Source organism: Homarus americanus, unplaced genomic scaffold (genome assembly GCF_018991925.1).
Source record: "Homarus americanus isolate GMGI-L3 unplaced genomic scaffold, GMGI_Hamer_2.0 scaffold6317, whole genome shotgun sequence".
Classification (NCBI taxonomy): Eukaryota; Metazoa; Arthropoda; class Malacostraca; order Decapoda; family Nephropidae; genus Homarus; species Homarus americanus.
The window spans coordinates 1,950,778-1,975,078 of NW_024730668.1; the positions used below are offsets into that span (position 1 = coordinate 1,950,778).

Genomic DNA, 24,301 nt, shown 5'->3' on the forward strand with positions numbered 1-24,301 from the left:
ACTTTTTTTTTATTACCTTTCTGGACAAGTATTTTATTTTCTCCCTTAGAATCGGGCAGGCGAATTTTCCTTTAATCGGATTGGGTGGATTTACTGAAATCCGGCCTATCTGAGTCTGGCTGAGGCGTCACTTGCTCTTCGTGGTTCTGAGCCAGGGTTTGAATCAGCGTTATTTGTGATCCGGGTGACTTCGAAGCAGTAGCGGATCCAAAGGTTGTACTTGGGGAGAGGGAGAGGTGTGTGTGTACGGGGGGTAGGGAGTGTGTGTGTGTGAAATGTGAGAAGGGATGTGGAGTGCGAAAGGGGGTGTGGAGTGTGAGAAGAGGTGTGAGAGGAAGGGTGTGAGAGGAGGTGTGAGAGGGGGTGTGGGAAGGGGTGTGTGGGAGGGACTAACACACATGTGCACACGAACCTTCATAACAGTTTCAACTCCTGTAACCACCACCATCACTAATAATGCACCTTACGGAATGTTATCTAAATAATGTTAAGGTTTCGAGTCGTCTTTCCTCTCACCTAGTAAGGCAGTAAATATAGACGCCTGCAAGTAATGTCTGGAAGAGAGGGAGGATAGCTGCCATGGTGGAGGGGGGGAGGGAGGACAATGGTCATGGTGGAGAGAAGGACGACCGTTGCCATGGTAGAGGGAGGGAGGGAGGGAGGACAGTCGTCATGGTGGAGAGGACGACGACCGTTGCCATGGTAGAGGGAGGGAGGGAGGGCGGTCGTCATGGTGGAGAGAAGGACGACCGTTGCCATGGTGGAAGGAGGTGGCCAGTAGGTTCTCTTCCCCTCCTCCACCATTGCCCACGGAGGTATTCACCGGCAATCGGTCTCTTAGTGTTTTTGCTCCGAATACCATCATGTGCTTGTCTTTCTTCTCCAGCGAGAGTAACGAAGCTGCCCTTAAGTCCGTTCCACTTCTGAGTCTGCCCTGTGCTTGTCCGATCTTCTCAAGTACACAAAGTAAATAACGCAGCACGTTCACTTGTCTGTATTAAGAATCTACCTTAACACATTTTTATTCTTATTTTATGCGGCAGATTTCAAAGTTACACCGCTACAGGTCCCAAGCTTTTTGAAATTCGTTTAGCGAGATGTATTAGCCCACAAAGATAACTCTGAGGATGATGACTTAATCCCTTGAGTACTGTGACTAAACCTTTTGATTACGATGACCTATTACCTTAAGCAGGTTGACAATGTATCCAGAGGTGGGGGGTCGTAGTAAGCATAATAATGTTATTTCGGTTTTTTCTTTTTCACTAGACTAAGGTAAGTTAATGATCTGACAACACAACGTCTGGCAGGTGAAACTATGTTTATGGGTGACGTCTGGCAGTTGAAACTGTGTGGATGGGTGATGTCTGGCAGGTGAAACTGTGTGGATGGGTGAGGACTGGCGGGGAAACTATGTGGATGGGTGACGTCTGGCAGGTGAAACTGTGTGGATGGGTGAGGACTGGCGGGGAAACTATGTGGATGGGTGACGTCTGGCAGGTGAAACTGTGTGGATGGGTGAGGACTGGCGGGGAAACTATGTGGATGGGTGACGTCTGGCAGGTGAAACTATGTGAATAGGTGAGGTCTGACCTTAAAATGTTTTGATGGGTGACGTCCGACAGGTGAAACTATGTGGATGGGTGACGTCTGGCAGGTGAGATTACAGTATGTGGATGGGTGAGGCCTGGCGGGTGAAATTAATATAGAAGGTTATATCATGCCGCTATTGTCCTGATGGTGTAAGAGGTAATTCCAGACGCCACAACCAGGAACAAATACCTTAATGGCATCTCTCTCTCAAAAACCAATGATTTCTGTGGCATTTAAACCGAGTTCAATCTTGATCGTATCAGCTAAGAGGAAAACATTTTCACAGCGGATGTGCAAAACCGCTTCGCCTTGATCACCTCTCCCAAGAACAACATTTTGCCATCCCTGAATATAGACTTTGTTTTGACTGTGGATTTTGATGTAGGTAGACAAGAAAATCGCTCCTGAGGTAAAGAACTGCTGGAGTTGTTTTGATCGATCTCTTGGTATTGAAGGAGTGTTGAACGCCCTTAAGTAAAATAGTTTGGTTACCTTAGTAAGACGCCGCCCCCCACCCCCTCCCACCCACTCTTCAGTACGACGACTTAATCCCCTAGAGTACAATGTTGTTTTTTACCCGAGAGAACAGCCATCGAATACAAAGGGGTTAAGACATCGTATTCAAGGAATTGAGTCATTGTACTCAGGAGTTAAAGATGTTGTACGGTACTCAATGAGTTAATTCCCTGTACTCCTGAGATTGGCATTTTGCTCAAAGGGGTTAACAGGTTTAAGGCATTAATCTGGCTACCTGTATTTCAGTTTATGATAAGATGGGAAATATTTAACTACCAGTAATTTATACCTAATACCTGCACGTCTCTTAATATTTCTGAAGAACACAAAAGCGAATGTTAAAGTGAACGAGAAATTCTTTAGAGATAAAAGATAAAACAGACATTAAATCCAGAAATTAGGCAGTAGAGGACCAGCCGGGATACATAAAGACTTCTCTGCCACGCCTCGCACTCTTGACAACCCACCCGGGTGAGTGGACAACGGAGGAGGGGGGGAGGGGAGGTGGCGTAGATGCATAGAGAGGAAGAGGAGGAGGAGAAAGGTGAGGAGGAATAGAGGGGAAAGTGGGGAGGGAGATGGGTGAGAGTGGGTGGGGATGAGAGGTGACGGTGGGAGGGAAGAGACGGGATGGGAGGGAACGTTGCTGAGTGGGATTGAGGAGGAAGAGTTAGGACTAGAAGAGGGGGGAAGTAAGTTGAGTGGAGAGAGTAGTATGTGGAGGGGGGGAACAGGGTGAAGAGAGGGAGTCCAACAGCAGACGTGCAGTGGTTTTCTCCGGCCGCTGGTGTACGTAATGACAGCTTCTCCCGACGTGGTCCTCGCTACAGGAAGCAACGTAATTGTGAATGATGGGGAGGGAGGGGGAGGGGCAGGGGCGGGGTGGGGGGTCTCACTTGCTGCTTGTGGTTAATGGAGGGAGGGAGGGGAGTGGGTTGTGGGGGAGGGTGGGTGGGAAGGTAGGCTGGAGGGAAGGGTGGGAGGGAAGGGAGGGGGGCTAGTGGTGTGGCGCTCGCCAAATTCCGGTACCACATCACTGATCAGTACCTCCCCACTGCAGCAAGTCCCTCCCTCCCACCCAATGCGTACTTCCCCTACCCTCCACCAGCCCACCACTACTGGCACCAATGGTAACACCACCCTCACCACCGCAACAAATATCAATACTAACACGAATGCAAATATCACCACCCCAACAACTGGCGCGAGAGCACACGCACGCACACACATTAATAATATAATCTGATGACCTTTCCACCCTTGTGCTTTACCTCTACCCAAGGTATTGTAAAGCAGTATTCAGAGTCAATTCTTGTTTTCGCACCCAACTCCTTTACTTCGTGTAAATGTGTATTCTGAATGCTCGGTACTTTCTCATTAGTTCTGTATATAATTTTCTTAAACAAGAAAAGTATACTGATAATAAGCATTTTCTCCTGAGACGTGTACTTTTCCTAAAACACAATGGTAAAATGAAAGGTAAGTACACTACTTTCTCGTTGAGTGCTTACTTTCCACCGAACAAAAGGTGCATATATACTGAAAAGAAAGTACTTTCCCCCCACGAGAAAATGTATTGCATAGCCTTACGTAACACATTTATCATAACTAACTACTTTCCCTAGTAAAACACTGCCCGAAGACTAGATACTAACTATACTGTAATAACATTCCACATTAAGTAGCTACTTTCTTGCAGAAAGTACTTCTGTTTGATCCAAATATATACAAATACCGGTACTATCTCTTAGCATGTACTTCTGGCGTAAAAAAGTACTTTCAACTACACACCCCTTTGCCAAATACCTCTAGCAGTTCAATGTACCGAAAACTACTTTCTCTTAGGAAGTACAAGCGGACAGAAGTACTTTCAACTATTACCTCATTAATACGGACCGTACTACCTCTAGCAGTTCAAGTGTGCCTTCAACGCTTTCTCGGGGGTAAGTACTTCTGACATACACCTTGTAATGTACTTAACGGGAAAATCGTCCCTTACCCGAGTACTCCCCCTCACTGTCTACTTATCTGTTTACTCTCTTGAACATTGTTGTCTTCGTCCCTGTCATTACTTAGGTACTCCCCACACACCTCGGTACTTTCTCGTGTTTGAGTCGCTGTTGTACTTCCCAGTGCCATACGTTTGGTACCGTACTGTTCTACATCTTATGTACAGTTGCCAGCAAAAGTGGGAGGACTTTTGCTGGCAACTATACTTCCCACAGAGTTCTCTATCCCCTAGTACATTCTCGCGAATGATTTTGTACTTCCCATTTAGCTACCTATCATAAGTACGGTACTTTCTCGTCATGAATTCTCTTTGTTCCTATCATGTACTTTCCTCACATACCTAAGTACTTTCACGTGACTTCAATATTATCGTCGGTCCTATCGTGGCTGTGTACCTTCAGCACACATATATACCTTAGTACTTACTTTCTCCCGGTTACGTGCGTCGTGTTGTCGTGGTTGAAAATGACGCGTTGCAGGAGCCAAGCAGATTGGCATGACAATAAGCAGTGTCACGCAGATACGACCACACACCCGCCACCACCACTGCCAACACCACCACCACCAACACCACCACCACCAACACCACCACCACCAGCACCACTGCCAACACCACCACCACCATTGCCAACACCATCATCGCCACCAGCAATCGGCTCTCCATACCTCAGACCTGCTCACCTGTTACCGTCTGTCAGTGTCTAAAACAGCCTCATAAGTGTAACTAAATTTTCTTTATAAGGACATTTAATCACCTCAAAATACGCATCACTCCTCTATTAGGACATTTACTGTCTTGCATTCAGTGTGTATTTTTATATAAACATTAAAAAGCCACCCAATAAAGTTCATTTTAATTATCATCGTGTTAATTATCTATAAAGACATTTAAATGCCATATAATCAGTGTCAACTCTCTATATGGACATTTCAATCTCACTTGACCAATGTTATTTCTTTCCCCAAACAATACTTAGATATACCATTATACTTTATATATATCAAAATCATATGACATTAAATGCGTTTCCATATTATTTCTGTTATTATTTTTTTTTTTTTACATTTCCCTGTTGTCTAGTACTCAGCCAGAACGCACCACATAATCTGATGTTCTATTACTATGACGAATCTCTTGTAAGGGGGCACAAGAAACAGATCGTTGCCAATTATAGGTAACGGGCAGCTCACTCTTATAAGATCAAACATGTATAAAAGGTGACAGCATTCTTTATCCTTATGAACGAAACCAAACCCCTGTAACATGATAGTTATTAGTAATATACTTCATGGAAGAGAGAGAGAGAGAGAGAGAGAGAGAGAGAGAGAGAGAGAGAGAGAGAGAGAGAGAGAGAGTCTATTGGTCATCGAGAACATATAGTACATTACGGGTATCACACACGTTTTGTCATCAAGAAATATTATAACAAAATAAAATAAAAATGGAAGAAAAAAGGAACAAAGAATTCACAATAACAAAATAATAAACATAAAGCCGTAAGTCAAATATGGTAACAAATTATCCTATATATAATTACTGTAATGGATAAAATGTAAACAAATAAATAAAAAATTCCCATATATGAAAATGTCAACACCAAAAAAAATTTCCACCAGAAAAAAAAACCCACAAGAATACACATTGACAATACAGAAAAAAAAGATAAAAAACATAAAAATTACAAATGACAAAAATAACTTCGAGGAAAATAAAAATGTTACACCAAATGGAGCCACAGAAAACAAATAAACGTACAGTACAGAACATAGCTGAAAAAACTCGAAAACGACAAAATATTCAACTGAGCAAAAAAACAAAAACCTAACAAGGCCACACAGGTCTTTAAACAAACGTATGTACCGTAACAAGAGAAAATATCTAAATTCGTTCAGAAAAAATTACGTATGATAGGAACAATTTATAATACGGTATAGCATTGTGTTCGGTTCTATATTATATAAGGTCAAGAGTCGCCTCTAATCTCTCGCTTTAAATTCAATCTCTAATTCTAAAATCGTGCTAAAAATAACTTCAGATTGCCTGCACTAGATATATGTTAATTAAACCATTAACCTATGTTGTCTATCCCATTGTTCTAAGATCATTAAGCGGGGTAAACTAGTTTGTCTTTAACTCATTATATATGTCCGTTAAACCCATTGTCCCAGGTACTTCATGAAAGGTTGATTAAAACGCGTGTTCCAAGACAAACTCATTAAACCAGTAACCGGTAGGCCTATTCTCCGCTCATTAACAGTGATGAATTTTAAACCCATGAGTGAGTTTCTGCTAACAGTAATTAACCTTTTATCAAGTGTTTCATGCACATTAGCTATTAGGTGAACAATGCAACTTTCTATATATATATAAATGTTGTTAAAATCAGTTTCCAAGATCAAATTTGTGAATCATTATCTTCATTATCACGGCTCAGTTAAATACAGTGATCCGTACACGTTAAATGCATTAAACTGCTGTTCCTAGCTCACCAACACGTCTGTTAAACAACCAGCAAAGTCTGATCATAAACCAATATAAATGAAGCTCAAGTCTGATCATAAACCAATAAGGTTAAGCCTAAGTCTGGTGGTAAACCAATGAAGTTAAGCCAAAGTCTGAGAGTAAACAAACAAGGTGAAGCCAAAGTCTATTAATAAACCAATAAATTGAAGTTTAAGTCTGATAGTAAAGCAATAAAGTGAAGCCTAAGTCTGATAGTAAACCAATACTGTAAAGTGAAGCCAAAGTCTGAAGGTAAGCCATTAAAATCAAGCTCAAGTCTGACTATAAACCAGTAAAATAAGCCGTACCGTATTTCTAATGACCAAACAATAAAATACAGTCGAAGTCTAATGGTAAACCAATAAAGTTGATTAAGTAAACCAAGCCTAATTTTTACGACAAACCAATAAAACTAAGAATAAGTCGAAAAACTAAACCAATAAAACCAAGAATAAGTCTAAACATAAACCGATAAAACACAGCTTAAGTCTGAACATAAACCAATAAAGTCTAGTGTAATCATTATGAAAAGCAAGCAAAGCCTGACGATAATCCCCCAAAATAAAACCTAACTGATGTTAAACCAACGAAACTCAAATCTGTCGGACACTAAACCATTAAAATGAAGCCAACCTTTGGACAATATACCATTAAGATTAATTATAATCCTGTGGGTAAACCAAAGAATCGGGTTTAGGTCTGATGCTAAACCAGCAGTCAAGCCCGTCTGATGTTAAACCAATAAAGCGAATGATACGATAAACCAGCAAAATATAGCTTAAGTCTGCTAATAAACCAGTAAATTAATCCTAAAGTTGACGATAAACGAATAAATAGAACCTAAAATTTACGATAAACCACTAAATTAAGACTTACATTTACGATAAACCAGCATATTCAAGGTAAGTGAAGATAAACCCAAAAAAATAATAAACCCATGATCATAAACCAGGAGATATGTTTCAATCTGACGACAAACCAAATTATTAAACCTAATTCTGACAATAAACCAAGAACTAATGCCTATTGTGACAATAAACCAGAAGAATCAAATCTAAGTCTGACGGTAAACCAAGTAATCAAGCCTTACTCTGACGGTTAATTCACAATATTAAACCCACTAAAAGTAGAAGCTTGGCTATAAACGTTAAACCTAAGTCTCTAGACCAGTCAAATAGCGATACTGAATTCACAACCGCTTCATGAATTAGGTACTTTCATTGCTATATTTTCTTCCATAAAATTACATCATTCGTTGTAATATCACGTGTAAATAATCTCAATGTTTCATAAAGTTATCATAAAATTTTATATTCTTACAAAACTCTTAACTACTTTTACCAAGAACTATATGATTTGTAGTTTGTGTTTATTTTTTTTCAATCAAATTTAAAACAGTCACAAACCGCATGAATTTCTGGAGGTTAAGGCGACGGCAAAATATTAAGTAAACTACATACTATGGAATGTGAACTAAAACATATTAGATCATTAGACATTCGATTATCACTAATTCTTCACTATACATTTTAACAACACAAAGTGGAAGTGAATATCATCCAACTACACACAAAAAAATTACCAAATTTACGCTATTTTTATTCATTATTCAACGGAGTCTCAACCATATATAACATTATGGATTCATTCTCTTTGTCTCGTACAGTTACATCATCAGTATTTTGTAAGTGTTGCTGTAACCTTTGAATACGACACAAACTTGTACTTATTACTTTTAAACCTGAAAAGCTTGTTGTAAAAGTCGTATGTGGTGCTGGTAGGTGATAAAAAACACAAGAGGGTGTTTAATAACCCAAGAAGTATTAGAATATAAAACTATAAACATTATATTCGTATTAAATCCTCCCTTTATTCTGAAATGTTAAAAATCTGTCTGTCTTTTGGAAACTGACTCTTGCACGGTGCTTCAAAACTCTGCCTAATGAAAAAATTTTCCTCTTACATAAAAACTGACCAACTCAGATGCAAAAATGGAGATACGTTCTTGTAGACAAGCAAAGTTAAAAACCTACATATTCGCCCAACCAGTCTATCTTCTCTCTTCGATGGACACCGATCATTCATGGACGAATTTTAGGTTAGCATACAGCCAGTCGGTGGTCAAAGAGGAATGGATTTTAAGAATATGTATATGGCATCCCAGAGACCATGTCAGGAATAGGAGAGGCAGAAAACAGAATTTATGAGAAAAGCGACATCAAGTCGCCAATCACACCTGGCTGTGTTTAAAAGTTTAAGAGAACATGAACGCAACTGCTTCAGCTAACAGAAGAAATAATGGGATGTTATTCAGATAAGACTTAAATTTAAATACAAAGAAACGCATGGCAATTAGTATTTAGTAGGTAATTTGGAGAGACGAACTGGACGCCATTAAAACTTCCCTGAATTTAAGGGTTGGAGAAAATGGACGCGAATCTCACTCAGACCCTCTAGTGATGAGAAAATGGAAGCCCCCCCCACGCGTTCACTGACGCTCTCCATACCTATGTAAATACTGCATAATAAAATATATAAAAATAATTATACTAATAAATGAATACTTCATTAAATAACTAAATAAATTACTAAATAGTGAAATAAAATTAAATAAATTGATTTTCGTAAAAATATATTTAGTGATATAATTTCCCTGAAATATTGACACATGTCTATCACCTATCAGGTGAAAAAGTCATTTAATTATTTTTTTAAAGAGAAGGCATGTAGAAATGTCTGTTTTATCTGGCTAAGATAAGATGGAAAGGTGACAGGATGAGAAAAATAATAATTTCACACCCCATACACAATTAGTTCCAAATTCATGTACAATGTTTTCTTTCCTCAAAAAACCAAACAAAAATACCCGGTACTGTACACACCAATCAACACGGTACCGTCATTTTCAAATTCTTTATAGCTATAACCTCTATCAGAAGGCGGCAACTTAATTAACCTCTGAATATATAATGTAATATTAAAGTCCCAAAAAGAAATTTCCATAACGATTTCCCCGTCCTGAAATGTCTGCATCGCCACCCACCCATCCAGCAGTCAGCCTCCTCTACATGTGCCTATTCAAAATATTTCTTTAATTAGGTCATTAAGGCGAGGAGATATTGTCAGTGGCTGCAATATTAAAAGTAAACCTCATACTAATACAGGTTGTGTTAATTCCCTTAAATGAATTATCCAAGCTAAGCCATACTGAATAATGGCCATGTATACCTTCAAACCGTCTTGGTTCACTGTACAAGATTACTTTGAGAACCTAATCAATCAAGCCATGAAGACACTCCTTCGTTAATATTCAAGATTCTTCCTTCAACAAGTTCTTTAATAAAGTAAAAGTACCATCGTCTTCATGTTCAGAGACAAACACTACCTACTGTGAGAGTAACTTTCATCCTCAAACACTTCCTCGATTGCCTCCTCAAATCTAAGAGGCTCATCACAGTTTAATATTCAGCACCATTACATAAATCCATCACCATATATTCGAGGCTAGAGATACTCCCTGCGCTAAGTCGTGAACACTATCCCCGACAGTTCCTCTTGACCCCCAGAGTTCTCCAACTGGATGACTTCTCCAACACTCATTTTTTCGACAACATTCAGAGCCTTGAGTACTCTGAGCATATTCCACTGTCAGGTTAACGATTCTGATAACACTTAGCCTGGAGGACAATGGGCAGTAGGAATCGGTACTGCGTCGTATGGCTAGACTGCTTCTGCTCTTGCTACTGGGACAGGCACTTAGACGACCAGACCACTCGCCCCCAAGGAAACAAAGAAACCTGCCTTTTTCGGGGAACTAAAGTAAAAACATGATTATTTCCCGTGTCTAGACCTTCTATGTGGTGTATATTTGTAATTACAAGGTCGACACACCAACCATATTACAACAGAATGAAGTATAGGTGTCAAGGTGGCGGCATCCATCACCTGAACACAAATTTCGCTAAGAACTGTAAACGCCATTGATTTTATCTCATGGGATTTGGAAAACATCTTATTTTTGGTGATTGTGAAACTTTGACAAAAAATAAAAAAATATCGTACTTTACAATAGCTTGATATTGCAACGAAGAAGCACGTTCATTGTTCTTTACACTCTTTGATGTTCATTTTCAAATAAGTTGAACACACCTGCGATAATCCAAAATTAGGTAATTCAACAGCAAACACTCCTGTAATAAGTGAGACATATACCTGGTCCATGAATTCGTTAATCGCTACACCCAAGGATCAAGTCATACCGGTACGTCTGTATGGCTTTGCTAGGCCCAGTCAGTGAACTAAAGATCCCTTAGAAGAACAAGAAAAAAAACTAAAACATAACTTATGGAAAATTTCTGGCAAAACCAAAGTTTCAACCTCAACTACAAACTCGCACATAGCTCTTTTATCAGTTGCTTGATCAATGTCCAAGTCTACAACGCAGTTACCAAGTGCGAGCGAGCAGCTTTTCTTGCGGATAGTACTGATGGCATGGTAATCACTCGTTACAAAAGGCTGAAAGATCCAGGTGAACACAATTAATAAAAGTCTAATATTCCCGGCTGTCTAATTCTTAAGTCCCATGAGACATAAGGCTGAAATCTACAGCTAACAAAAACTCGTGTCCCCAGTACAATACGTAAGCAAAGTAAACAGCAAATTGGTCGATTGACAGACTTTTTCCATCTAGAAACCTAAGAACTCCATGAATTAAAAGAAAAAAAACAACATTCAAGAAATTAATAATAATAATTTCAACTCTGATATTCAACACTGCAAAATAAAACTCATTATTATACCTTAATCCAATCTAACAATTAATTCAGTACGAGGAAATAGGAATCGAGTGCGATTATATAATCATCAACAAGTACTGTGTAATACATACTGGTACTGTAAAATGAAGAAAACACCCTATCAAAATAAGGACTGTATAGCAGCCTACTTGAGAAGCGACTTATTAACTACCCGCTAAACAGGTCACTAAATTTACGACGACACCGTCACAATACGGTGTTATGCAACAATAAGTAAGGCTGCCGATATAACGCATAAGGCCAATAACAGACGCCAGAAGACGTAACAATGTCTGTAGGTTACATTATTACTGCCAAGTGCTTGAAATACCGTACAGATATTTCTATGTATAAGACTATATTAAAAGCTTTAATCAAGTCAAGATTTCTCAACAGGATCTAAAGTAGCAGAAAATTTAAGCAAGAAGGCAAGTTTTTACACAAAAAATGGCATTAAACAGAACACAATCGCAAAATTGTCCAACGTGGAAGAGGAAACGCTTCCAGTGCCACTAAAGACCTTTCCTCTTAAACGTCTTCCTCCAAGACACACATGGATTCTTATTCCTCCTAAAAGTCTATAAAATCTCAACAACGAAATTAAACCTAAGATTGAGTCAACACAAAGTGTCCTCCCATCGCGCACTACTCAGGACAAAGGACGAGGCAGATACTTCAAAATCAATAAAGGAAAGTCTGGAGTAACTCTCACTTGGTAATACTTAACGATGACATTAACCCACATTTCAACGCAGACTAAACACAAACTTTGAACCCACACACGAATTGTTTCTTTTCAACAACAGTAAAATTTACGATATATCGAAATGTGAACTTCAGTACTATGTTACGTCATTATATATATATATATATATATATATATATATATATATATATATATATATATATATATATATATATAAATGTGTGTGTGTGTGTTACTTAACATACTTAGTAACAAAGAAAAAAGCACTGATGAGGAAGCAACACGTTCATCACAATAGAAACATGACGGGCGTGCTATCGACTACCAGACTGAAACACAATTATGATAAAACTGAATCAACTATGCAATTTGTATCTTAGTTTAAGTGACCACATAGTCGAAGGCTGATGGTTACTTGGTGACAGGAGAACTTGCCCAACCTTCAGGTAGTACTCAGCTAAGTTTAAGTGTTTGTGTACAAAATATAAATATATAGAAAAGGTAAGAATAAACCGAATATTGAAAAAGAATATTACATGTATGAATAACTGCACGTAACTAAATTCACATGAAAATAATTCCTCGGGCTATTAAGAAAAAATTACACAAAATAGTTTCAAGGCTACACAGAACAATTAATTTCCACTCTTGCAGCAGGCAGTCCGTCGGACGACTGAACCAAGGCAGGGGAATCCCAGCTATACACAGCTGCATCAAAACACAGAGCTCTCATCGGCTATAGGTAAACAACACTTGTTACATAATTAATAATAACACTCCATGCTTGGGCAGGGTTGATGATATTTGGTGTTTTTTCTTTACAACACACTGGTGGGAGAGTCCGTCCTCTACACTGACAATGAAAGTAAAGGCCAATATGAGATTTCTCTCTCCAGTTGGAGATTAATGTTTTCAGAGAGCACTGGGGGACGGCCAATACCATAAGGATACAAAAACGTTAGGCGGCTTGGCTGGCATGTGTACTATCTTCAGTGATTCAGTGAAAACAATAAAACCTTTTTAAATGTAAAGAGATGCTTTTTAATGTGTACTATGTCCCCCAAAGTATTAAAAACACACCTTTGAAATACTGTGAACAAAAGCAAGACTTCCACATTAAACTTACATAACTCGCACCGGTAGTGCATAAATACTATATACTTGTATGCTAGTGATAACTCACAGGAAAAAGGAAACACTGGAGCACCTTAGTTATCGTTTTTATTCAAGACATCTTCAGAGGCAACATATGGTGCCTTTATGACACTCAAGTACCGGTACATATTGTAAATAACATTTATTACACCTTTAATAATGGAACCTTTAACATATCCTCAAAAGAAAATAATGTAAAGCAAGCTAAGGTAAACGGAGGCTCAACGCTACTATGGTCAAGGTTCACGCTCTGCTGATTACACAAGAAACTAATAAATACCAAAATGAACGAAAATTTATCGGACAATTTGCACTTCTACAGTACACAAGCATAGTCAACTTTATCATCCTGAAATACTTGCATTTTTTTATCAAGAAAATAAGAAAATAAAAGGAATGAGGGAGGGAGGCAGCAACAGTCATGACATAACCAAAACAAGATCATGCAACATCAGCTTGAACATCCAATTTCTAATAATATTAAAAGGTATATTCACACATTATGAATTAAGAGTATTCAAAACAGTGAAAGCACAAGTCAAGAGAGCGAGTCACTTACCAACCATTTTGACTAAATATATAAATGATCTAGCTGGGTGGTTGACGCAGTTCCCAGCACTGATTGCCGAGAAACACACTGAACCTGAACTGCTTTAGAATGTCCTTGACCTCTTCCTGCCTTGACATTATTCGTTAAGTTTTATACAATTCACTTACGAAATTTAGTAACCATAACATCTGTCGCTTAGTGTCAAACTGGCTTATATTATGGGTCACTGTCACAAAAATGAAACTGAATACATTTATACGTTATTTCCTTGAATGTTTTGTTTTCTTTTAGTGGAGAACTATAGTAATATTATAAAATCACTGCAAACACCATTCATCAGTGCCAAGTGAATAATACATCTTGGTGTGTTCACTTTGCAAGTTATTTCATGGCAACATGTACTATATGTTATTTCAAGAGTTCTCAGCAACTATATCAACTTTACATAGAAACAACATGTACTGACACAAGCATTAGTATAAATATGTAAGGACTACTCGAAAATATGTCGTGAGAACAAAGACATCGATAAAAATAAACCATATACTGTGGTTACTCACTTGTAAACTTATGGGAGTATTACGCAAGCAAATGAGGAAAGCAAGCAGCAAGCGAAAGTGTGTCAGGAGAGCCAAGAAGATAGGACCGTGAGAAAGAACAGTCTCGGGACTTAAACTTTACGTTCAAAGCTGTGAGTGCAAGCATGCAATCAGTAGCAGGCGCCGCACAGAGTAGCAAGGAATGGACCTGCCCCGCGCCGCACCCACACTCCACACCTTGCACTAGACTCCAACAGATGTGGGTGAGGCGTAACGAAGGTATACAGATTATAAAGGTAAGGCAGGGAGTGCGTATGTACTGTACGTATTGGGTGTGGGGGAGGAAGAGAGATGGCGCCGAAGAGAGCCAAGTTACTCTGACGGGACGAAGAGAGCGCCAAAAGAGAGTCGGCGGTGGATCTACTAGTTTGATAAGGTTCCCAACACTGCAACCCAACACACACACACTCACTATCTTCTACTTTTTCCAACTTCGGCAGGAAAATTAATCTGAAGGTCATTCACGAGTTAGATTAACTGAATTATAGTGTAACATATGAATTGGGTAAATACACTCATCACAGGTTAAAAAGTGGGCAAACACAAGCAGTAATGCAAGAGACTTGGTATAGTATTTTCTCGCTTACTCACTCAACATTGCTCCTCGACTAAGACCAGTCCTTGCAGATCCGCTCCCTTTTCTATTAAAACTAGTCTACCTTTCAAAATGCACGGTTATACACATCTTTAGATCATTTTCATACATAATATTGCACTTTTTCACTAGATTAGATAACCTTTGGGATTAATTGTTAAGAAGTCCGGAGGCACGGCGAACAACCTTTCCTCTCTGAGTCGTAAGTGTTACTGGGGATATGCGCGTGTTGGACGGTCGTCGGCACTACATGTCATGGGCTAGATGCCAAGTACCTTTTGAGAGCGAATTCTCTCGCTCTTTTCTAACGTTTTAAAACAAGTTAACTGAAAATAATTTTACGCATAGTTTCGGGTATATATATCTACATGACTCAGACAGAAAAATACAGTAAATATAACAAACAAGTTCTTATATTTTAACAAATATAAATTCCCCACTTGATATGTTTCATTGCGCCGACGTGCACATCAATCGTCACTTCATCCTATTTTCCGTATATCTTTGTCATACATGTCACGGGTACTTTACATATTCCTTCCTTAACTTAATGTTTTTCATTCACTAAGAAGTTCTATGGTGAAAAACAATATTCTCTTATTGAATACAAAAGGCAGCAGATGGTGTATCAGCTCCCATAGAATGACGTAGGTGTGTAGCGTTGGGTCCAGTTTGGGTACAGTTTTAGGCTTAATGACGCCAGACTAATACTACGTTCTAGGCACGTGGTGAGGCCGATAGTAGGCCTATGCAGTTCTAGTAGTCAATAGCCTCCATAAAACCTTGTTGCTAGGTTCATGGGGCTAAAGCCTATTTGTTTTCGTTTTTCTATATTTTTTTCGCGAGTTTCAAGGTCAGCGAGAGGCAGAGGGCAGCCAGCCTCCATTAATCGTAGACAGTGACGGTGGTCGCGGAAGAAGAGACTGTTTAGGGTACGTTTTCAGGCCTACGGTACACGATGCATTTCCGGACCATTGCGCTCACTGGTACACGGAGTACATAAGGGGAACCCTATTTTGAGTGCATGTTGTTGATATTTTGCGAGTCATTTTGAGATAATCCATATTTTTTTTTGCAGAGATTACATAATAGCACATATCAACCTCATATTGTATCTGACGAACAAGAATGATATGAGAGCCGGGCTGACGCATCATTGGTGATAAGGTACACGGTTCTCGATAAATATCCACTCACCGTGAAGAGTAGCTAATGGACTTTCACTATTCGTGTCTTCAGGCTATGCTATGATAAACGTGTCAGAAAACGCTGAAGCACACCTAAAGGTTAACAAGAGAGAGAGCGAGAGAGAGAGAGACCGTACCACAAGGAGTTATACGGAAGATCCTTGATATTGAGGTGAGGCGCGATGGAGTGTGGGGAGAGCCAGACAGTTACCTAGCAATGTGCTACTGCCAAGAGGCCGACTCAGAATTCCCCACAGTATATATTACTGATACGTACTTGTTCCCTGGATAATTGTGGTGTGGTGCACGGTATAAAGTTTCACTATTAAGCCAATATTTGATTCCGACATATAATATCAACGGTAATGAGTTTAATTAATGTGTTGTGATTCCACGTGCTTTATTCTCTATAATAGATGTACGTGTATGCTCATCGACACATGCACTATAACGTACGAATGAGTTTCCAGGAACAGTGGACCGGATGTTCCTTGCCTTACAATATAGAACACTGCCAGAGCCTACTTCTTGCTTAAGACGAGCCAGCTAGGTAACTTGCGTGTCAACAACTTTCACATATCTCCTCCTTATTTCTTTCTTCTCTTCCCAATTGATTATTTTATATTTGTGTTCTAATGTTTTTTAATTCCAGTTCTTTTTTTTTTATTTACACCAATACATTCTGTTTTTAAAGTGCAGATTGATATCCTGTCATTTACTTCCTATTTTCCATTTTTTTCCCGAATTATCGTTTCTTTTTCAATAAATTTTCCTTTTTTCTTTTCAAGTACTTTCACTCAGCCAAGGAGGAACATCCAAGAGATTCTTTTCGCCTCATTTACGTCCATTACTCCACCCTAAGTCAATGATCCAGACAGGACGTTATTACACCTCGGGTAATATTATGAGTTATCTAACAGTAATGTTTGCATTCTTCATTATGTCTACTTACGTATCTATTGACCTTCTTTATCATTCGTTATCTATACCTTGGACTACAACAACAACATCAACAATAATAATAATAATAATAATAATAATAATAATAATAATAATAATAATAATAATACCACCTTATTTCGGGAATAGAATTAAGATACGTATACCTATAAGTTAACTAACATTTAGGTCACTGAATCAATTTTTGACTGTTGATGTGTAATAAATGTTTTTCTCGTTATTAATACATATATCTACTCATTTAATAGCTACTGAACATATTACGAGTACAAGCCAAATACAGCCAGGTTTATGCACTTTATATTAATGGTAGCAAATCCACTATATAATAAACCTTAATTTTATCTAAAGATAAAGTATAAAAATGGAGGTTGGGGGCCCTTGAAATGTGGTGTTATAGGCGAATACTAAGAATAAGCTCCACCGAGAGGAAAACAAATGAAGAAGTATCAAGATTAGCAAACGCCTCAATAAAAATACTTGAAATGTACAGAAAAATACAAAAATAAGATACTTTGGTCATATAATTAGGGATGAGGGGATAACAGAATTACTAATGGGCAAAATTGAAGGTATAGGAGGGCCAGGGGAAGGTAGAGAATGGGTTAGATGAATTAAAATAAAAACTTGGTCCCCAGAGAGATACAAAACCTTGGAGGATTGGTAAAGATAGCCTCAAAACGTTCAGAGTGGAGGACTGTGGTAGCCAACCCTCAGATATGATGACGGTATCCTGATTGCTTGATTGATATCCGATTGATAGGACTTGTGGTAAAATTATGATGCTATTTTTCGGTAATATTATTATGCTATAGCTTAAGTAATAAATTATATGCATTCTTTCATCTACAATACAGTACTATTCTACAGTTACAAATGATATGCACCGAACGAACCCTTACGAATATGTACCCAGGTCGGAGTGAATGTCGCCTAGTGAGTCAGTCTCCCTTAGACTTTTAGGTGAATAATTTCATTTCCTCTTGTACTACGTGGAAGGTTGTTGTGAGATTATTATTAATATTTAGTCAGTAGGCCTACGGTAGCAAAGTAATGGGTAAAATTTATATTTGCGATATCTTATTTTAATCCTTGGAGAAAAATATAATAGGCATTCACACACTATTTATATACTACACTCGCACGCACACTCATGTATACGAACACATTTTCTTCTTAATATCTTTGTATGTGTCAGGTTGTCAACTATAGCTACCATCATGAGACAGTAAACTATACATTTCATAAAGTCTAAATTGATACATAAATATTCGTATACTACTACTACTACTACTACTACTACTACTACTACTACTACTGCTACTACTAACAATAATAATGATAATAATAACGATGCAGTAATTAAAAAAGTCACAAAAACTAACTTAAAAACAAATTAAAACAACAATAAGTAACTACAACTGCAATGTTTATAAACAGACGGCGGTGAGGGGGGAGGGACGGCCACATCCGCTGGGAAACAACGACCAGGTTACATAACTTTATCTCCGCCACATCATGAATTCATATCACATCACACTTCCCATTTAATTATTATCACTAGCCTGGCACCTAAGTTACCAACAAGGAGAAGAAAAATCTACGTAAGTAAGACGAAATTAGAGATAATTAAATGCGTAAAGAGTTATGAAAATCGGAGTGATTAAGACCGCAGGCTTAAGACCGTCATCCCCTCCTTCCCTCCCATCTACACCATTTATCAGCAGAGCGCGCCAAACTCTCCCATAAAACCTCTTGTTCGTAAGGTAGTTCAGTTTAAAATCCACGCCCATTCATAAGTCAACCACACTACCTTCCCCACACATACACAAAAAAAAAATAAAAAAATCACCGGGTCACGTTTATGGTCGTGCAAAAACTGAGTACGGTTTTAGGCTTAAGAGAGACTGGATTCTATGACGTGGCAGGGATTTTTTTTTATAAGCTCCTCTTTTTCTTCCTCCATCGTCATGGTTCATTTATTACGAGTACTTTATGACATGATTAACATTACACAAGTTTTACTTTAATTTCAGTTAAGTTCAACTTATTTCTAACTTCGGTTAATTTGAACGTAACAATTACCAAGTTATACGCTGCATGCAGACTTACGTGAAATTTTTGAGAGTGGAATTATGTTGGCTTGTGTATATATTGAGATTTTGATTTACACAAATAGGCATGAAATCAACACACGCTGATAATTACGCCTCGCCATACCTAAAACTATGTCAATTTACTCCTGAAAAAATGAAATTCCTAAAATAACTCACTGTCCCCACTATCCATCATAAGCAACTAAAACAATAAAATAAATTCCTCTTTCATTAGGAAATTACAAACGTAAAAAAAAAGTGAGTTACAAACATATTATCCTCAACACAACCATTAACAAAACAAATTTTCAATAATTACTCTTTAAAAATATGATTGAGAATTAAGTAGAGTAAGCGAGTAGCAATAAGAAAGTGGCTGTCACTCGGGGGGTGTAAGGCGGGAAGGAACCTCGTATTGTCCGCCTAACAAGCCCGATTGTTCGTCTCATTGACCTGCCGCGGTGGGTACGACGTTAGGCTTACCTCCCACCTCCGCTACAAAGTCTTAAGGATCTCTTTTATATAACTCCTACACACACAGTCCTTCTCTCCCATTATATCACCGGCTACTTGCTTCTCGTTCCTCCCATTACACAACGGGGATGAAGGAAACGAAACAAAGAAAGTGAAGGAGAAGGAGTTAATGACGTTTGTTGTAGGGTACGTTTTTAGGCTTAAGGGGATGGTGGTGTACTATGTGTGAAGGGGGATGATGCAGTGTCGGCTCTCGTCCCCCCCACCTATAAACAACCTGCATACTTTACCCACGCGATAGTTTTTGCAGCTGTTCAGGTGTAATGGTGACTTAATGACCACCCATTAATCGCACTAGACCTGCCAAAGGGGGGTGGGGGGGAGGGGGGGTGGGGGGGAGTTATATGGAAAAAGGGAATCGTTAATAACAAATATTCCGCTGATTTATGGGCCACATAATCGTGCCGCCTTTATTTCTCATCGTTATTTATGGAATCTTGAGCGAAAGGTGATACTCTCTCCAAGGCTTCTGTGTTGATTCACCTTTCTTATTGTTTTATTCAGCTTATTTACTTTAATAGTTTATTATTATTAATTTACTTTATCTATTTATTTTGTCTGATCAAATTGTTTATCTCGGCTCCGGTGCAGAGTAATGCCCCAGTAAGTGAAGTTATTCATGTATATATTTTTTTTCCTTAAGTGTGATTCCCTTACTATAAGCTTTAGCTAAAACCAATCAGTACTTTCAAGCAATGATTAAGGCCACACACAAGAACTCATTTATATTTACACAAACATGTTCATTATCTTTCAAAGGAATTAACATAGGAAGAAGTAAAGCGATTGAAATGAATATCTAAGAAACGGTGTCTAGGTATAGGTGAGTGGCGGGCGGTATATGGCAGCTCTGTTTGTAACATGGAGTGACGGACCGACGGATATCGATCGTCCCCACCCAGCATCCTCTACCACACCTTGTTATCCCTTGATGGTGATAGTTATATTTAAAACCCAAAAGAAATATGAGGCCGAGTCGATATTCTCCAAGCATCGTATTTTTTTTTAATCTTTCCCACCAACTGTTGATGTTAATAGCAATTGGTTTTCCTTCAGATTACGATATCATGATGACGTTAGAAATAAAACCAAGCCAAGCACTGCACTAAGATTATCTCAACTAATATATTCTCTCATCTACCACTCAGGGATAAAAAAAAAAAACCCAGTACGGCGCTTAACAGAACCGGGTCCAGATACCGTGCGTTAATTACCGTGGTAGGGGGAATATCCCGCAGGTGTACCCTAGTATATTATTCATAAGCCTCAGAAAATTAGTTCAAGGGATTAAAGATGAAACGATACTATTTTTTTTGTGTGTGGGGGGGTTAATTTGTTACTGAAGATGATGTTCCGTAGAGCCACCAACCTATACCTTGTTAAGATCCTACGTACCTACCACCCCTCCATCCCCCTGTTAACATTCACCCATCTATTTTTAAGACTCCCACCTTCCCCCCCTCCCACCACCCCTTTGTTAAGACCAAGCCACTCATACTTGTTAAGACCCCTCATCCCTCTTGTTAAGAACCATCCACCTTCCCTTGTTAAAACCCATCCTCCTCCATGATAAGACCCACCCACCTCCACTTATTAAGACCCACACCCACCCACCCACCCACCCCTTTTTAAAACTCCACTTACCCCCTTTGTTAAGACTCAACCACCCTCACTTGTTAAGACTCAACCCCCTTTGTTAAGACCCTCTTGTATGGTTCATGTTTTCCCCATAGAGTTAAGGTCACCTTCAGAGGCGGAAGATGGGCACTCATTCACAAAATCTCTTACGTTAAAATTTCCCCGAATGATTTTGACGGTTTCATTTTAGGTGCGATATAACGATAGGCTTTCTCTCCTATTTCACTTAAGGGGAAATATTTTAACACCAGAGAATATTAAATCTCATGTGCATTGGGTCACCTAAGGATGAGACACCCGGGCTTATATCACCTGAAGATTAACCACCCTAACGCTAACCAAACCTAACCTAACCTAACCTAACCTAACCTAACCTAACCTAACCTAACCTAACCTAACCTAACCTAACCTAACCTAACCCCCCCCCTCTCAGGTATAGCATAAAAGTGGTTAATCTTTAGATGATCCCGTGCCTTTTTTTATATCTAATTAAGGATGAGAGAACCTGGCAATCTCAATCCAATTTCAGTGCCATTAACGAGGATGCTTCTGTTATAACATCTACGATCAAGGGGAAAATTTTAAAGGACTGTGATGGGGAAGGAGACTCGAAGATGCTGAGTCATGGTGGCGTCGTAGGCAAACAGACCCAGAGCGCTGAACAAACAAGTACAGTTTGCAGTGTGTACAAGTAGCTGGTACAAGGCGGAGACCGTAATTACCTAGTGATCTATAGCCCCAACTACCGAGTCTCACATTTTACGCAAGAGCTTGTAACCCCTTGAGTCGATGATTTAACCCCCTGAGTACGTTAATTTAACCTCAGTACGATGATTTAACCCCTGAGTACGATATGATTTAAACCCCTTGAGTACGATGATTTAACCCCCTGAGTACGATGATTTAACCCCTTGAGTACGATAATTTAACCCCCTGAGTACGATGATTTAACCCCTTGAGTACGATAATTTAACCCCCTGAGTACGATGATTTAACCCCTTGCGTACGATAATTTAACCCCCTGAGTATGGTGATTTAACCCTTTGAGTATGGTGATTTAATCCCACGAGTATGGTGATTTAACCCCTTGAGTACAATGATTTAACCCCTTGAGAATGGTAATTTAACCCATGAATATTGTGATTTAACCCCTTGAGTATGGTAATTTAACCCATGAATATTGTGATTTAACCCCTTGAGTATGGTAATTTAACCCATGAATATTGTGATTTAACCCCTTGATTATGGTGATTTAACCCCCTGAGTACGATGACATAACCCGTGTCATCAAGTTTTTGTACTCGAGGGTTGTCGTCGTACTCAAAGGGTTAAATCATCGTACTCAAAGGGTTTTCATGGTACTCAAGGGGTTAAATCAATGTATTTAAGATTTCTGTGAAGAATATTCCGTGTAAGTGAAGGTGGACAAATAAACCGGTTTCCTGAAGATTAACCCTCAGCGTTTTTCTCGTGAAGATTGGCTCACGGCTTATTTCACCGGAAGATTAACCACCTTAGCGCTACCTGGGAGATTTACGTTAGGTTAGGTTAGGTTAGGTTGGTTAATCTCCAGGTGAAATAAGCTGAGGTCTTTAAGCTTCAGGCAACCCAAAACAACCTGCAAAATTGTGCAAAAAATGACACGGAGATTCTACCTCACTTGGCAATTAAAAGACAAAATCAAGATGCGTCTATGAGCCTCATGTTAAGAGAAATATTCACACGATGAGCCTTTATGAATACAACCTCTGAATATTGGAATTATCTATCAAAATTACGTCTTTATCAATTTTCAGATTGTCATTATTTATTTATTTTTTATTTATTTTTTCTTCCTTTTATGAATATTTTCCACCGCTGGCTATATGACAATGATAATCTCTCGTAGATTTTACATGAATACAAAGAGAGCGTTTGTTTAATATGCCAGACCTCACTCTTGGCTGGAACTTAGCTGTTTTCACACTTGGCCATCGATTAATCTACTATAGAACAGAGTCTGTGTGTCAAAGAGAGAGACATACACAGATAGAGAGAGAGAAATGAACGGATACCTTAAACTTCTTTGGTTTTAAAAGCTTACAGTTGTACAGATTCCCCCCAAAGCAGAAAGTACAGTACTCAATAATGTGACCACAAATACACGTGTGAAGTACACGAGACACTGACGGGGGCTGGGCTCAGTGGTCCATGGTGAAGAGAGACGGACGTATCTTGGTTAATTCCCAGCCGCTTGATGGGCGGCAACACCCGAACAGTTGCCAGTTCGGTATTATGGCAAGCCTGACCCAGTCAGTCACTACCTAAAAAAAACAGGTGTCTGTATGGGAGGGTGTCCAGTGTCCACGTTGCCATGTTCTCGTCTGGGGAGAGATAATTCCAACTCATTTTTTTACGAGAGGTTAAGATATTGAGTATCTTTAGGTGAAACATATAGCAACATGTCTTAGCACCAAGTTAGCTAAACAATGAAGTAAATTATTGAGGAAGACGGTGAGATACGGAGGTACTAAGGCGGCGAGACATTGTTTGCTGACTACTTTTACCCGGGTAGAGAGACAGAGAGAGAGAAGCTGCTGCAGTCACCACACGCACACCACCTCCATACTTCGTCTCAATCCTCCCCTCCCCCCACACCTTATCGCCTTTACCCCAACCTTAAGTTCGTGTACAACTCCTGGTACAGACTGATACATAAATTATTTAACCCATAAATTATATCTGAATATCAACGCACATCAAAAGTACTGTACCTACACAGTTATTTACACACGGCAAATAATTCATATTTACCTCGAATGCAAATTAATGTAATCTAAGTCATTCAACTCTAAAACCTACATGTGTGTTTTTACTGTAAGTG

The 24,301-nt window shown here is 39.0% G+C and overlaps 1 protein-coding gene across 3 annotated transcripts in view; it reads right to left on the reverse strand.

The window, feature by feature from the left end:
* LOC121867175 overlaps nt 1-15,224 on the reverse strand; it is a 126,312-nt gene extending 111,088 nt beyond the window's left edge. For all 3 annotated transcript variants that reach the window (XM_042366961.1, XM_042366960.1, XM_042366959.1), the window contains exon 1: nt 15,020-15,224. The gene's annotated coding sequence lies outside the window, so the exon portion shown is untranslated. The remainder of the gene's footprint in view (nt 1-15,019) is intronic.
* Nucleotides 15,225-24,301: the final 9,077 nt, after the last annotated feature.